Below are 16032 nucleotides of genomic sequence, written 5' to 3'. Positions count from 1 at the left end.
ATAAGTTGTAACTTGAGTATTTATCTAATCTGTGTTTATATACTTGTTGCAAAGGCAGATTCATAACTGCCTACAGCTATTTCAGTACTTCCTGAATTCTGCATCTTAGTGGTCTGTGTGGAGAGGTTAATATTAGTAACAATAACTAATACATGTGCTAGTTATTGTTGTACATGTAAAACATGCATTAATTCTCACAACATGTTCATGATTTTCATTTTAGAGATGAGAAAAGTCAAGGCATACTTGCCCCAAATCAACAGTTATTAAGTGGCAGAGCTGGAATATTGACTAAAGGAGTCTGAGTCCAGAGGCTGTTCTTAATAACCATTAAGCATGGGAAGATGGGAATGATACTTAGGTTATTCCATCAAACTGAAATCCTGAATTCCAATAACCTTCTCATGTTTTTTTTTTTTTTGAAGTAACTTAACTACTACACTGAGTCCTTACATTCTGCACAAAGAGGAATAAATAAAGATTTCTCCAGTCCTAGCTGGTTTGGCTCAGTGGATAGACCGTCGGCCTGTGGACTGAAGGGTCCCAGGTTCAATTCTGGTTAAGGGCACATAGCTTGGTTGCAGGCTCCTCCCCGGCCCAGGCCCAGGTCAGGGTGTGTGCAGGAGGCAACCAATCGATGTGTTTCTCTCACATTGATATTTCTCTGTGTCTTTTCCTCTCTGTCTAAAAAGCAATGGGAAAAATATCCTCGGGTAAGAATTAAAAAGAAAAGATTTCTGTAGTAGGCATAGTTGATGAGGTCTGGTATCTTTTTTTTTTTTTAAATATATTTTATTGATTTTTTTACAGAGAGGAAGAGAGAGGGATAGAGAGTTAGAAACATCGATGAGAGAGAAACATCGATCAGCTGCCTCTTGCACACCCCCTACTGGGGATGTGCCCGCAACCAAGGTACATGCCCTTGACCGGAATCGAACCTGGGACCCTTGAGTCCACAGGCCGACGCTCTATCCACTGAGCCAAACCGGTTTCGGCAAGGTCTGGTATCTTGATTAAGAATAATGGAATGCTAACTTTATTAGTAGCCAATATTTTTATTTCCTGGAGTAAGAACACAGATTATTCTAAATCCTGAGAGAGGTGTGTGTGGGCTCTCTCTCTCTCTTCTTAATATCCTACAATGCTATCTACAGAACCAAGTGCTTAATGCTTGTGCAAAAAAGACCTTCTGGATGATCCTCACTTTATTGCTGACATCGAGGCCTAGAGAGGTGAAGACCTTGACTGCGGTGGCATACTAAGTAATTCCACCCAGGGTCACAAGTCCCTTCATTTTTCACTTTACTATATTGACACTTGGTGTTTCTTGAGCTAACAACTCAGAAATGTTAAGCCACTGGCATTATTGAAACTCAGATTGATTTGTCAGGCTTATCATGATCATATTAGAATATACACAAGAGTCTTCACTGCACTATTTGCATTCCTACCAGCAATATGTAAGGATGTATATTGAGGGTGAATAAATTTTAGGTGGGGGTGGGGGGGAATATAGCCAGGGACAAATTTTCAAAATCTTCTAATTCATGAGTAAAAATGGGAAATTATTTGAAATGAGAATGATCTAGTAATATCTAGGACATGACTCCTCCATCACCACCTTTAGGGCTTTTTACAGATGCCTAACTGTTTGTGCTATATATGAACTTCCTGTCCAATTAGATTGAAAACAGCAACAGTTCAAATTCCATGGATTAGCTCACTAATCCCCCCTCCCCCCCCTCCCCAACCCCTGCCTCCGCCCTAACCCACTCCTCTTTGCGTTACTTCTGTGAATATTGTTTAATTCTGTTCATTTTCATAAGGATCAGCCTAGATGTTTTTCAAGTCTTTCCTGACATATCCAACTTCTGGTTAGATATCACTCTTATCCATCTGGTATCTGGTCTATCCATTTGGCTGTAATCACACTACCTCATATTAGTTGCTTTGTTTATGAATGTAGATGCCTTGTCTTTCTAGCTCTGAGGGCAGCACCACATGTAATATTTCTTTGGCTTTCCCAAGGTATATACTCTGGTATTATGAATCTTGTGTGCTCAGCAAATAATCAGATGATTGGTTTAAAAAAAAAGATTTTTGAGCAGTGAACAGGGAATTAACATTTTTTTTTTTTTAGCAAATCTTGTGCTAGGTTCCAAACTAGGGGGTTATCTGTTAATCTTCATCATAACTCTGTGAGCTGGCTGTTTATATTTTCTCAGTCTTTGGGGGAAATTGAAGGTTAGAGAGCTTTCCACCACATCATATGGCCAATAAATGACAGAAGTGGGATTTGAGTCCAGATATGATTTCACCATGTTATAAAGCTTCATTAGGTTTTAAATATTTTTTAAAAAAGCTATTTAGAGCAGCTATTTAAAAACCTAGTAGATTCTTATGCATCTGGAATAGTTTAAGTATGGGAATTCCTAGAAGCAGGGGAAAGAATACATTAAGCTTTGAGGCTCTTTGCAATCTTTACAATCTGATTTTAATAGGTGATGCTAAATCCCTCCTTTTCTTAAACAGAAATGAATTTCAAAAGAGATCTGACTTGGAATATTGACATAATTAAAACTATCAAATAATTTTCTTATTTTTTACAAGATTAAAAAAAATTACTTTATTTTTATTTTATTTTTTTGAGCACCTGCTTTGTGTCAGGCATTACATACTGGGTGTCTTTTAAAAAAATATATTTTTTATTGATTTTAGAGAAGAAAGGAGAGGGGGAGAGAGAGAGAGAAACATCAATGATGAGAGAAAATCTTTGATCAGCTGCCTCCTGCACTCCCTACACTAGGGATCAATCTCACAACCCATACCCTGACCCTAAATAGAATCATGACCTCCTAGTTCAGTGGTCGGCAAACTCATTAGTCAACAGAGCCAAATATTAACAGTACAACAATTGAAATTTCTTTTGAGAGCCGAAAACCGACTTCTGTGCATGGGCCACGAAGTTTCAATCGCACTGTACGTGTGCGCCCGCACGTGGTATTTTGTGGAGGAGCCACACTCAAGGGGCCAAAGAGCCGCATGTGGCTCGTGAGCTGCAGTTTGCCGACCACTGACCTAGTTCATAGGTAGATGCTCAACCACTGAGCTACTGCAGCCAGGCAAGATTTTAAAAATTTTAGATTATTGCTTACAATAATCAGCTATATGTGTACTTAAAATCTATCTAGCACAGTATAAATGCAGTTTTCACAGTGACCAAAGGTAAATTTCCTGTGCTGTTAAAAGTATGTTTATACTGCTTTATACATCACCTTTGGTTTATAATCATGATTCATGAAAGTCTTGACATGCGAATATAATTTATCAACATAATTCATATACTTATAATTTTAAACAAACAAAGAAAGCACCCTGATGTAGTAGAAACAGCATTGTACTTGGAGGGCTTTGTCCTCACATTGTTACAAGGTGGGTGTCTAGACTGATAAAATTATAGGGTTGGATCAGGTGATCAGGAGGGTCCTTTCAGCTTGAAGGCTAATGATCATCACAAGGAGGAATTATAGAGAACTAAAGCTACACTAAGGAGATTTTGCATGCACCGAGTTGCCTTTTAGAAAGTTGGCAGTAGCCTTTGCATCAATCATAAGCCAGAGGGCAGAGCTGCGATGTGTGATTGTAACGCTTCTTGCTCTTAATTTTTGGGTGAGTTTCTGACACTTCAGGGTGGATTAAATGGCTCTGAGTGCCCTCATGCCACACAAAAGCTCACATCACTCTAGTCATTATGAAACCTTCACAGATGTGCACTGGAAAGATTTTCTGAGCAAGTTGGAAAAATGAAACTGTAAATGCCTTCCAGCTGGCATGCCTAAATGTTCTTCATCTCATTGGAGGCATGTTCAAGTTAATTTCAGTTGATGACTGATAGCTCATCCAAATGTTACTCAAGATAATGTGGAGCAATTTTTCTCTCCTAGTGATGAACTCAGATAAGAGGGTGATGAATGAAAAAAAAAAAAGTAACTGAGATTTCTGAATTGAAAAAAAATGGTATTATTGTAAAAACACAAAACTAAATTATAACATCTTTTAAAAAGAAGAAAATGACTCAAGGTCGGCACATAAAAAGCATAAGGCTAATTACACACATGCATATGGTGTGCATTCTAGTTAAGTACTGAGGGAGTTAACACCTTCATGCCCAGCTGGCTTAGGTCATGCCATTTACATCCTGCTTCTCACAATAACAATGATAAGAAATGGGCTGCCTGCTATCACCAAGTGCCAGATACAGACCATATGGCAACATGACAACATCAAATTAAACAAAAATAACAGTTTTCTTGAGATTATTATACTCTTATAGCATAAGACATGCAATCTATTTCACATTTCCTTAATTTCTTTAAATTCCTTTTCTAGTCCTTTGCTGCTGGCTGTATTTCAGCTATTTATTGTGAATGTGACAGAAGCAGGAAGCATGATTACAAGATCACATATTCTAGAAGCTAAGCTCTTTACTTTGAATGAATTCCTTCTTTAAATGGTAGCTACTCTCTTTATAGAAAGAGCAGAAGTCCAGAAAACACACACACACACACACACACATAAAAAGAGAGGACATATATGCATGGAGACAGACACATACAATGTGAAGTGATTTTTTAAAAAGTAGGAGTAAAAAGAATGGAATGATAGAATGTTAAATTTGGAAGGGCTCTCAGATCTCTTTAGACTCACCCCGGTGCTTTACAGAACAGGAAACTGAGGCAGAGCAGTGTTAAATCACCTGCCATAGGAATTATTGATAGAAATTAGTCTATAATTTAAGCCTATAGTCTTCCATCCTAGTGCCCTTTAAAAATTATATGTTGATAGAGCTAAAAAAATAGGATTTCAAAGAATTAATTATGATGGTTGATTAAGAAATTATTTGGTATGCAACAGATAAGTAGACCTGGACTTTATGATCAAAAACAATTTCTGCCCTAGCTGGTTTGGCTCAGTGGATAGAGTGTTGGCCTGCAGACTGAAGGGTCCCATGTTCGATTCCAGTCAAGGGCACATGCCCCGGTTTCAGACTCAATTCCCAGTAATGGGCATGCAGGAGGCAGCCAATCAATGATTCTGTCTCATCATTGATGTTTCTCTTTCTCCCTCTCCCTTCCTCTCTGAAATCAATAAAAATATATTAAAATAAAAACAAAACCAATAAATTTCTAACAAGTACATATTATTTTGAGGAATATTTTAATATTTCTCTAATAAGGTTTTATTTATTAACTAAATTAGAGAGTTGTTTCAACCACTAATCAAATCTGTTAACATAAAAAAAAACTTGGTATCGATTTCACAGTCATTTCACAAATATTCCTCTGCCCACAAACTAAAAATAGCATATTTCTCATGGTCTGATGATTGCTTTCCTCCTCTGTAAAATGGGCCTATGTAATTTCAAAGATCTCTTTCACCTCCAGAAGATTATGGTTCGAAAATACCCTGTTTTCAATGATGTATGCCTTTTAAAACTGTAATCATCTGACTTCAAGATAGTTCAAGATATAACTTTTGCTGAATTTTAAAAGGCCTCAATCACTCTATAGTGTTGTTTAAAATCACTTTTTTTTATTACACATAGTTTTATAATTTCAAAGTATACCTAGATATTTCAGACAGTTGTTCTCAAGATAAATGTTCAGAACTTTCTATCTACTATTGGTGGAAACATTATCCATTGGAGTTTTTCTGTAACTCATACTTAAATGTATGAATTAGGAAGCCCTTGGGCTATTTGAATCTGTGCAGAATTTTTTGACCTTTTTTTGTATATATGTGGCAATGTATTTTTAAAAGCACTTAAAGTGAAGCCACACTTATGATTTAGATTGAATTATACTTTTTATAAGTCTACATTTTCATATTTATACTCCATGATAAAAACCAGTCCCAGGGGTGGGAACATCAGAAGGACAGGTATTAAAAGTGAGGGGCAGCCATGAGTCGAAACTTTTAGTTACAAAGCAAAGTAAAAATCTGAATTTAGAAGATTAAAATGAAAGTTTGAACTAACAACTGATATATTAAAAATTGTTTTTGTTATTCAATTTTGATTTGATTATAAATTACTTAAGGCCTTCAAAAGATAAAATTAAATGATTACTAAAGACCATAGTAGGAATTATGTAAACACCCATCATGAATTCCAGAAAGGTCATCACTCATTTTTATTTTTGTTAATGACTTAGGGAAGGGGGAGGGGGGTTGCAAAAAATAACTTTTCTTCTACCAAGTTCTTCTAGCTGGGTTAGTAATCGAATTTACATGGGACAGATTAACAGGAGAAAATGTCCAAAATTTATTACTTTCGGGGGTGCCGTAAGACATGAGATTTGAAGACACATTGGACAGTTGAAGTTTATATGCCATTTTGTGCGAAGAAGAAGGGGGTTTGGAATCTGGGATTGCAGAGGGAGGCAGGTAATTCACAGAAAGACAACCTGTGGTAAACCAATTCTTGCTGGACAACCCAGAAGCAATGGGACACCGAGGGAAATGTGGTAAACTGATGTTTGCTTGGATCCTCCCTATCTGCCACACTCAATTCAGACAGGCTAAGGTGAACAGCTGAGATTCCCTTCCTGCAGCAGGTCTTTGCCTCTGAATTCCCTGAGGCAAGAAGGAAGAGGGTCAAAGGTTCTTTCGGAGTCTTTTGTTTCCTAACCACCAGCTTAAAATTGATATTCCAAAAGGCACATTTTGAAGTGGCAAAACTTTGATCCCCTTCAGCCTCTAGAACACGATAGGACAACTAACTATTCCATTTATTTCAATGTTCATTTGGAAATGACACCGGTAATATACGACAATGACTTGTATCATACAAATAAAGGATTGTTTCTCTGTAATACTGTTGTTTAGTAAAAGGAATCAGAGTTCTTTGGAAAAAAATGTCTGCTTCTAAGGCTGGGACAAGGAATATATAAGAGTCTGGAACATCTTGTAGACCCAGAAAGAAAAAAAAAAAAAAAGTGCTCAAAACCCCAAAACTGTGGAGAAGGGAGGATATGTCAGAATGATAGAGTAGAAGCCAAACCAAAAGAACTCCTAGTGGCCAAAGCTGGACCAATCTGAGCAGTAAAATAAAGAGCATAGTATTGGCTTATAACCCAAGGTATAAACTAAATATCCATTAATATATACTGATATAAATGAATGATTGAATAAGTAAATGAGACAGAGATAAGTCTCTTGTAGAGAAGAATTCCGAGTAATTTAAGTAGCTACTCACCCCTCAAGGAGGTGGAGCTTGACTCCCTAGCCCTTAACTGTGAGCTGTGCTTAGTACTTTCTTCCAAAGAGTAGGAGTAGGTAAAAAAAAAAAAAAAAACCCACAAAAAAAACAGTAACTCTACAGTGAAGAAACCTGGCAAATGCTCTTTCAATTAGGTAATCCGTGTTAACATCCTCAGGTTAAGTTACACTGATAGCCTATACCCTGGAAATGATGTGATAAGAATGGCACTCTGCCCAGCCGGCATGGCTCAGTGGTTGAGCATCAACGACCTATGAATCAGGAGGTCACAGTTGTGGGCTCAATTTCTAGTTGGGGGTGTGCAGGAGGCAGCCAATCAGTGACTCTCTTTCAGCATTGATCTTTCTATCACTCTCTCCATCTCCCTTCTTCTCTGAAATCAATAATAATAAAAAAAATGAATGGCACTCTGTGGTCTTCCCTCAAACCCATAATCTCAGCCTCAGAGAAAAAAAACAACATGATACAAACCCAAACCAAGAGACATTCTACAAAATATATGACCAGTACTCCCCAGAACTGTTGAGGTTGTGAAAAACAAGGCAATTCTAATAAACTTTCAAACCAGAGGGGACCAAGGAACAATGAGGACTGAATGTAATATGTATCTTGGATTGGATCCTATAACAGGAAAAGGAAAAAGATAATATGGTAAACATGAATGAAATCTGAATTAAGTATGAGTTTAATTATTATATCTGTATTGGATTATTAGTTATGACAAATGTATAACACTAATATACAAGCAATAAGGGAAACTGGGTGTAGAGTAGGTGGTAACTCTAATAATATCTTTGTAACTTTTCTGTAAATCTAAAACTGTTTTCAAAAAGTTTATTTAAAAATAAAGGAATTTGGTGATTATTGTTCTCCAAAGTTTCCATAAGGTATGTTGCAAGCTTTGGGTGGCACATTCTATTTGATTAGGTATTCTTTACAAAGACTTTGGTATAACTAGGCAAAGGAAGACTTGTGTGATGGCAACAATGTATCCTATATAATAAAGAGGTAATATGCAAATTAACCCTCACGCCCTAACAAGATGGCTGCCTACCACCAGGCTAGCAGGGGGGTTAGTGAGGGACGACCAAATGACTGAACAGCAGGCTGCATGGGTTGACCAGGCCGGTGGGGGGCCGTGAGGGGTGATCAGGCTCGCAGGGGGTGCAGTTGGGGGTGACCAGGCCAGCAGAGGGGCAGTAAGAGGTGATTAGGCCAGCTGTGGGGTCAGTTGGGGCAACCAGGTCAGCAGGGGGGGGTAGTAAGGGGTGACCATGCTGGTGGGGGGGGGGAGCAGTTAGGAGTGACCAGGCTGGCAGGGAGGGGGCGACCTAGACGGCATGCCGAAGCAGTGAGGGGTGATCAGGCCCACGGGGGGACAGTTAGGGGTGATCAGGTTGGCACGCAGAGGCAGTGAGGGGCTACCAGGCCAGCTGGGGGGGGGCAGTTAGAGGAGACCAGGCAGGCAGGCAGGTGAGTGATTAGGAGCCAGTGGTCCAGGATTGTGAGAGGGATGTCCAACTGCCGGTTTAGGCCCGACCGGCAGTTGGACATCCCCCAAGAGGTCCGGATTGGAGAGGGTACAGGCTAGGCTGAGGGGACCCCCGCCCGTGCATGAATTTTGTGCACCGGGCCTCTAGTATGAATATAAAATAGAGAAATAAATTGTTTCACGTTATGCTGCCTCTGCCACAAAGTTCAAGTCACTTTATAGAGTCATCACTCATTTTCTAATGTGATAAAATTTATGAAAATATAGTATAATAGTCCACATCCATCTGTGGTTTCACTTTTGGTGATTTCAACTACCCATGTGGCCTGAAAATATTAAATGGAAAATTGTAGAAATAAATGATTCCTAAATTTTAAATTGTGTGTCATTGAATTGTATGATGAAATATCGTGCTGCCCTGCTTCTTCCAAAGTGGGATGTGAATCATCTCTTTGTCTAACATATTTGTGCTCTATACATTACCCACCAGGTAGTCACTCAATAGCTACCTAGGTTATCAGATCGACTCTCATGGTATCGCAGTGATTATGTTCAAGTAACCCTCATTTTACTTAATAATGCCACAGTCACATAACTTTTAATGTAGTATATTGATATAATAGTTCTATTTTATTATTATTAGCTGTTACTAATTTCTTACTGTGCCTGATTTATAAATTAAACTCTACCATAGGCATGCATGTGTAGGAAAAAACATAGTATATACATGTACTATCTACAGTTTCAGGCATCCACGCAGGTTCTTGAAACATACCCTTTGAAAGGGAGGATTACTGTATGTTATAAATTGCAAAAGACTGTAAAATATATCCTATATAATAAAACCCTAATATGCTAAGTCTCCAGTTGTCCGGTGATCGGTTGACTGTTCAACCAATCAAAGCGTAATATGCTAATGATATGCTTAGGCCACTCAACCACTCACTATGATGTGCAATGACCACCAGGGGGCAGATGCTCCAACCAGTAGGTTAGCTTGCTGCTGGGGTCCAGCAGATCAGGACTGAGTGAGATGGGCTGGACATGCCCTGGAGCCCTCCCACAGTTCCTCCTCAGCCAGCCAACCCCCTGAGTCCCTCCCTACCCCGATCGTGCACTGGTGGGGTCCCTCAGCCTAGCCTGCACCCTTTCACAATTTGGGACCCCTTGCAGGATGTTGGAAAGCCGGTTTCAGCCAGATCCCACTGACCACTCCCCTCAGGAGGTCACCAGATGCAGGGCTCATGGCTGGTGAGCGCTGCTGCAGTGGCACGAGCCTATCCTGATTAAGACTGATTGGGTGCAAGCCCGCGGCAGGCGCAGTGAGGCCACAATGAGCGGGAGCGGCAGGTAGGAGCTGCAGGTGGCGTTGGACTGCAGGTTTTGGCCTGATCCCCACAGGCCACCCCGAGGGACCCCACCCATGCATGAATCCGTGCACCAGGCCTCTAGTATACTATAATCAGTATAGCTTTATAATTACCTTTTAAAATACGTTTTTATTGATTTTAGAGAGAGAGGAAGGGAGAGGGATAGATAGAAACATTGATGAGAGAGAAACATCGATCGGCTGCCTCCTGCATGCCCCCTGCCGGGGATTGAGCCTGGAAGCCAGACATGTGCCCTGACCCGGGGACCACAGGGGCTGGGTATTTTACAGTTACTTTCATTCTTATTCCTGAGAGCTCAATAATGTTTCAGTTACTAGAGGAAGTTTCTATATGTTAGAGAATCTATATCTTCATAAAGTTAATGCAATAAAGGTCCCATTTATGCCCACAAAATAGCACTTAATGTGATTTTAATTATATAGATATGACCTTACAATTAAGCAAAATTGTTCAACTTGGTTGGTTTCTTCTGCCTTGGTCCAACCATGTTTCATATTCTGAGTCTAATACTTGATGAGCCATTTTAATAATAAAAGATAAAGAGACAGATAATATCTTTAATATGCATATGATTTGACCTTGAGCATACAGATGCAGGCTGACTGAACTCGGCAAGACAAAGCTGCAGACAATAAGGCAAAATTACTGAATATTTATTTTCTTGAGAACATACTCTCTGTGTGAGTGGGTGATAAAACATTCTTTTTATGAATTTTGACTTTAATCATCTTTTGAAATAAGTCAGTGGCAGGAGTGAGAATTAAACCAAAGCCAAAATGCAAATACCCTGAAGGGACAGATTGGCAGTGGTGGGAAACTACACCCTTGCTGTGAACTTTCTCTGTGATTTAAAAAAAAAAAAGACTTTATTGAGGTAAAATTGAAAAACAATATACTGCAAATATTTAAAGTATATAGTTTGGCCATTTTTGCCATATGTCTGCAACCATGAAATAAACACAATAAAAATAATAAACATATTTATTATGACACATTCCTACTGATATAATGCTTGAAGCTAAATACATATATGAAGCTAAAATGTCCATTTACATGTACTTATGAAGCAAAATTATGGACCATTTTCAAGCAATAAAATTGTATGAAATACAAAAATTTCTATTGTTTTTCAAAAAAGTTTGAAATTAACTTCCACTGTTTTTAATAAACAACTTATATTCTTCCCATAACTAAAATGTGAGGTATGCCATGAGCAGAGTAAATTTTAAAACATAGCTACTCTCGGTGCATGAACCATCCCTGGAAAAATCACAGGAAAGCTACAACAGAGCCAAACTCCCTGCTCATTGTTTTAGAACTCTAAGACTCTCTTCCCGGCTTACAGAGGGCCAGCTTCTTGCTGCTGTGTCATCACATGGCAGAGAGGGGTAGGGGAGAAGGGAGAAAGAGAGAGAGACAGAAAGAAAAGGAGAGAAGTAGAAGGAGGAGGAGAAAAAGGAGGAGGAGAAGAAAGGGAGCTCTTTGGTGTATCTTCCTATAAGGGCACTAATCCCATCTGAGGCCCCAGCCACATGACCTTATGTAAATCAAATCACCTCCCCAAAACACCATCTCCACTGTCATCACACTGGGAGTTAGGGCTTCAACATACGAATTTTGCAGGGACCCAATTCAGTCCATAGTAATGGATCTTGAACAACTGCCTTCCAATGTGAATCCATCAAGGAGTAAGTAAACAACTTGGACAGAGAGACTTATGCAAGAAGTAGTAGACTGTTTTCTAATCCCAGTCTTGGAAAAAATGTCTCTTCTTGGTCCCTCAGTTTCCTCAATGGCAAAGTGAGAGAGTTCAATCAGCTCTTTAAGACCCCAGCTGTCATACAGAGATTAAATCTACTGTTTTGTAATTAGCTGATACATTTTTAGAGTCTACGATTTCTTCAGATTTAACATCAATTTGGCAGGAGAGCAAACTTCATATAGTAAGGCTGTGGGTATGGGCCTACTGTAGATTTGATATTAAGATTCCTTAGTACCTTAGTGTATCCATAGGTCATATGAACATGAGATAATCAACAATTAGGTCATGGGATGTAGGAATCCACTAGCTTTGATGTAATATACCTTCTGGCTTTCTGAAGAACTGAAACTTTTAACTACAAAACACACACACACACACACACACACACGCAGTTTCACTGCTCTCTTCACAAGCAGCCATTTCATTTCCTTTAGCTAATGATTTGGGGATTTATTACCATTTTTTAAATTTCGTGCTTGCATTGTTACTTTTTTGACTTTCAGTTTTAAGCTTCATCAATTGACTTTTTTTCCTATCATGGAAGATGACAAGTGAAGTCTCCCCATGCTTCTCGTTGACCATTCTTCTAATTGTCAGATTGTAATGTTGGTTACAACAACATCCAGTGTTTACATTGGTATGACTATTAACAGCTAAACTATATTATAAACTATGATGAATTTTCCTTTTCTACTGAAGCTTTTATTTCCCTGGAGATCCTTAAAACTTTCTATCAGAGCCCTTATACCCATAGTTTCCCCCCAGCTTTCAATACCTGGCTTCCTGCTTCCCACTTGTTTTGCAAATATGTTACTATTTCTTCCCCTTTTGACACAAAGGTAGCATGTTATTAAAATGTGGTAAATCCTTGGTATTAGAGTCTGTTATTGATCTGTGGAAAACATCCATTATTCAATAAGTATTTATTGAGGGCCTACTCTGAGATAGACACTGTTCTAGGTCCTGGTTATGGATAAAGCTGTGAATATTAAAGTCCCCATCTTGCATTGTAGGGGAATTGAGATACTGTAAGTTTCCAAATCAACCAAGACAAATATTTGCAAATGCAACATTTTTTTGTTGTGTTTTTCCTTTTAAATGAGAAACGGATTTAATATCAGCTAATATGGCAATATACGCTTATCTAGTATTGAGCTCATAAATATGCAGGGAATAGTTACCCAGCTTAGGTTTATCATCTCCTTTAAGCTCCCGGTCTTTGTTTAATGAGTCAAGTTTTTAAAATCACTGAACAGAACGAGAGGGCCCTAAATTAGTGCTAATCAAAGCCAAGACAAAAACAGTGGGGCTTTACAGACCAATTAAAAACAGGCATAACCAGTTTCAATCCCAAAGCCTCTTAGTGAAATCACTGTCCTACATAATGAATTGCTTTATCTTTTAAAATTTTGTTTTTGAGAATAAAGATGAGGTGACATATTTGCCAAAACTTTGACCTACTTAAAATAACCCTTTCCCTGTCCTGTGGCCATCGACTGTTATTTTCCAGAAACATGCTGAAAGTGTCACCTACTTGTCCATCATCTTAATCCCGGTCATTCGATGTCAGTTACCAACTTCTCCGCCTGCCTGTGGGCGACCAGTGACAGAGTGGGCTAGTTCAGGAAGACCCAGATCGGTGATTCAAGGCATGTGACAAACAAAATGACACCCATATTTTACTTCTACTTCCAGAAGAAAGCAGCTCCTCATTACCACTATTGATTCCGCAAGCATGTCAGGGCTGGTAAATACCTTTCAGACAATATCCGCCTAATGAAACTCTGAAAGAAATGACAAGCTTGCCATTAACCTTTACAGCAATGAATGGTGGTGGGACCAAAATGTATCACTTCTAAAAATTACTTGTCAGTGTTTTAGGGATCATTTGTCTAGCAGATAACTATTAATGAAGTAGGTTTTAACCTTGAGGAGTTAACCCTTTTGCAAGGAAGTTGCTGAAACAATGAAGGGAACAATCAGTAATTTTCATATGAGAAAAGAGGCATGCATGCTTTCAGAATTTAAAACCTTTTCCTAGCTTCAAACTCAGGGACACATAACAACTACAACAGTAAAATTTCTTCCCAATTGTGCAAAGAGAGAGATTCTATCAGAAAAAACAATACAAATAAAGAAATACATATGCTTAGATTTCACTCTTTCCTCTCTTGTTTTAGTAAAATAAAAGCAGAGAATGTCATAAAATCTGGTTATCTAGAATTCTATGTTTAGCATACCTTTCTCATAACTGAACTAGGCATACCATGGGGTCAACTGCAAGGTCTGAATACTCCTAAAGCATTTTATAAGTTTTAAAAGTATTGCTGATATTCATATTCTTTTCATCACTTTGCAAACCATCTGAGATATTAAAATCTCCCCCGTTGATTCAATATGTAGCCAGAGTTGAGGCCAGGGGTTAATATTTCTCAAAATGTGCACGGAATACCACCTGCCTCAGAACCACCTGGGATCTTGTTAAAACTGCAGGTCCCTGGACTCTATCCTGGACCTACAGAAGCTAGAATCTGGGTGGGCTTGGACCTTGAAATGTGTTTTGTTAAGAAGGCACCTCCATTGCACTGAGCGTTTCTTTAAGGCTAATAGAAATGTTACAATCAATCCTGATTTTTCTTTCTTATTATCAGAAGCCTTCTAAAGTACTAATGATAGTCATCACAGCTGCAGCTTTACTCTGTGGTGACAGGCTTGCTATCAATATATTTTTCCTTTTTATTGAATTTATTGGGGTGACACTGATTAACAAAATTATATAGGTTTTCAGTGCATAATTCTGCAACACATCATCTGTACACTGTATTGCGTGTTCACCACTCCAAGTCAAGTCTCCATCCATTACCATTTATCCCCCTCCCATATCCTACTCCACCTCCCCTGCAATCATGACAAGATTTGTGTAGTAATTTGTTTGTTTGTTTTTTTACTTCCCTGCTGGCTCAAGTCTTTGAGATCTCAGACCAGTTAATTTCTCATTTCATTGGAGGGATCTGTCATGCCTATCCTTTAATTTTGACATTAGCTTGATAAGAAATCTAAAAAATCATTTGTTTGAGAAAAGTATGTTCATGGTTTGTTAGAATTTAGCAAAAATAGGCAGTCCTGTGGACTACTAATTAGGTTGGAAATTGGTACAGTCTTTCTGGAACGTGGCCCTTTCATCGGGAAGCCTAGGAAGATCACCTTGGGCTGCTGTGGCAGGTGGCTGCCTTCCTGTGAGTCAGCCTTGCACTCTCCACCCCAAACCCCACCATATTGTAGATTCCTGGAAACTTCAGTCTCCAGGTGTATTTCAGCCCACATGCCTGAGCCAGGGTGAACCCAGATAGACTACCCCTACCAGTTGGTTACCCTTGTACCTTCTGTTTTATGCTCTGGGCATGAGCCCTTGTACACTGGCATGGGTCGCGTGATTCCTTCTTTGTAGTGTCCTCCAGCTGCACATGCTGCTACAAAGATAGCTGATAAGTGTGTCTCTGCAACTGGACATATTTAGCAATTCACTGACGGCTCTTCCTCACACAGATATACATTTTCCTTATGGAATATTATACAGATTTGGAAGACAATGAAAAGCACTTTGCAAATTAATATTAGCTGGGAACTATATTGGTGGCTAATGCATATCAGGCACTGTATCAAGCATTTCAAATAAATTATCTCTAATGTTCTCACAAAAACTGCGAAGTAGGTGATATTGTTCTCATAAGTAAGGCAATTGAGGCTGAGATAGTTAAATCCATTATCATGTACGTAAGGATTAGAACTAAATTTGAATTCAGATGTAAACGCAGTAGTTAAAGTACCATACCCAATTCTACTTTTGCTCTACTTTAACTGAATATTGTCCAACAGTACACGGTATCTACAGCGACTTTAAGGGTTCATCTGGAGCCAGACTGATAGTTTCTTCACTGCCAATGTGAATTTGGGCGCATTTCTCAATCTCTTCGAGTTTGTTTGTTTACCTACAAAATGGGATTATTTGAGGATTAAATAAAGACATGGGCACCAAGAGCCTAGAGTCAATAGGGAGTTCTTACAACTATTTACCTGTTCTCATTTAAACCCAATTATAGTGTTTAAC

Source organism: Cnephaeus nilssonii (assembly GCF_951640355.1).
Source record: "Cnephaeus nilssonii genome assembly, chromosome: 3".
Taxonomy (NCBI): domain Eukaryota; kingdom Metazoa; phylum Chordata; class Mammalia; order Chiroptera; family Vespertilionidae; genus Cnephaeus; species Cnephaeus nilssonii.
This window is presented reverse-complemented; position numbering follows the sequence as displayed.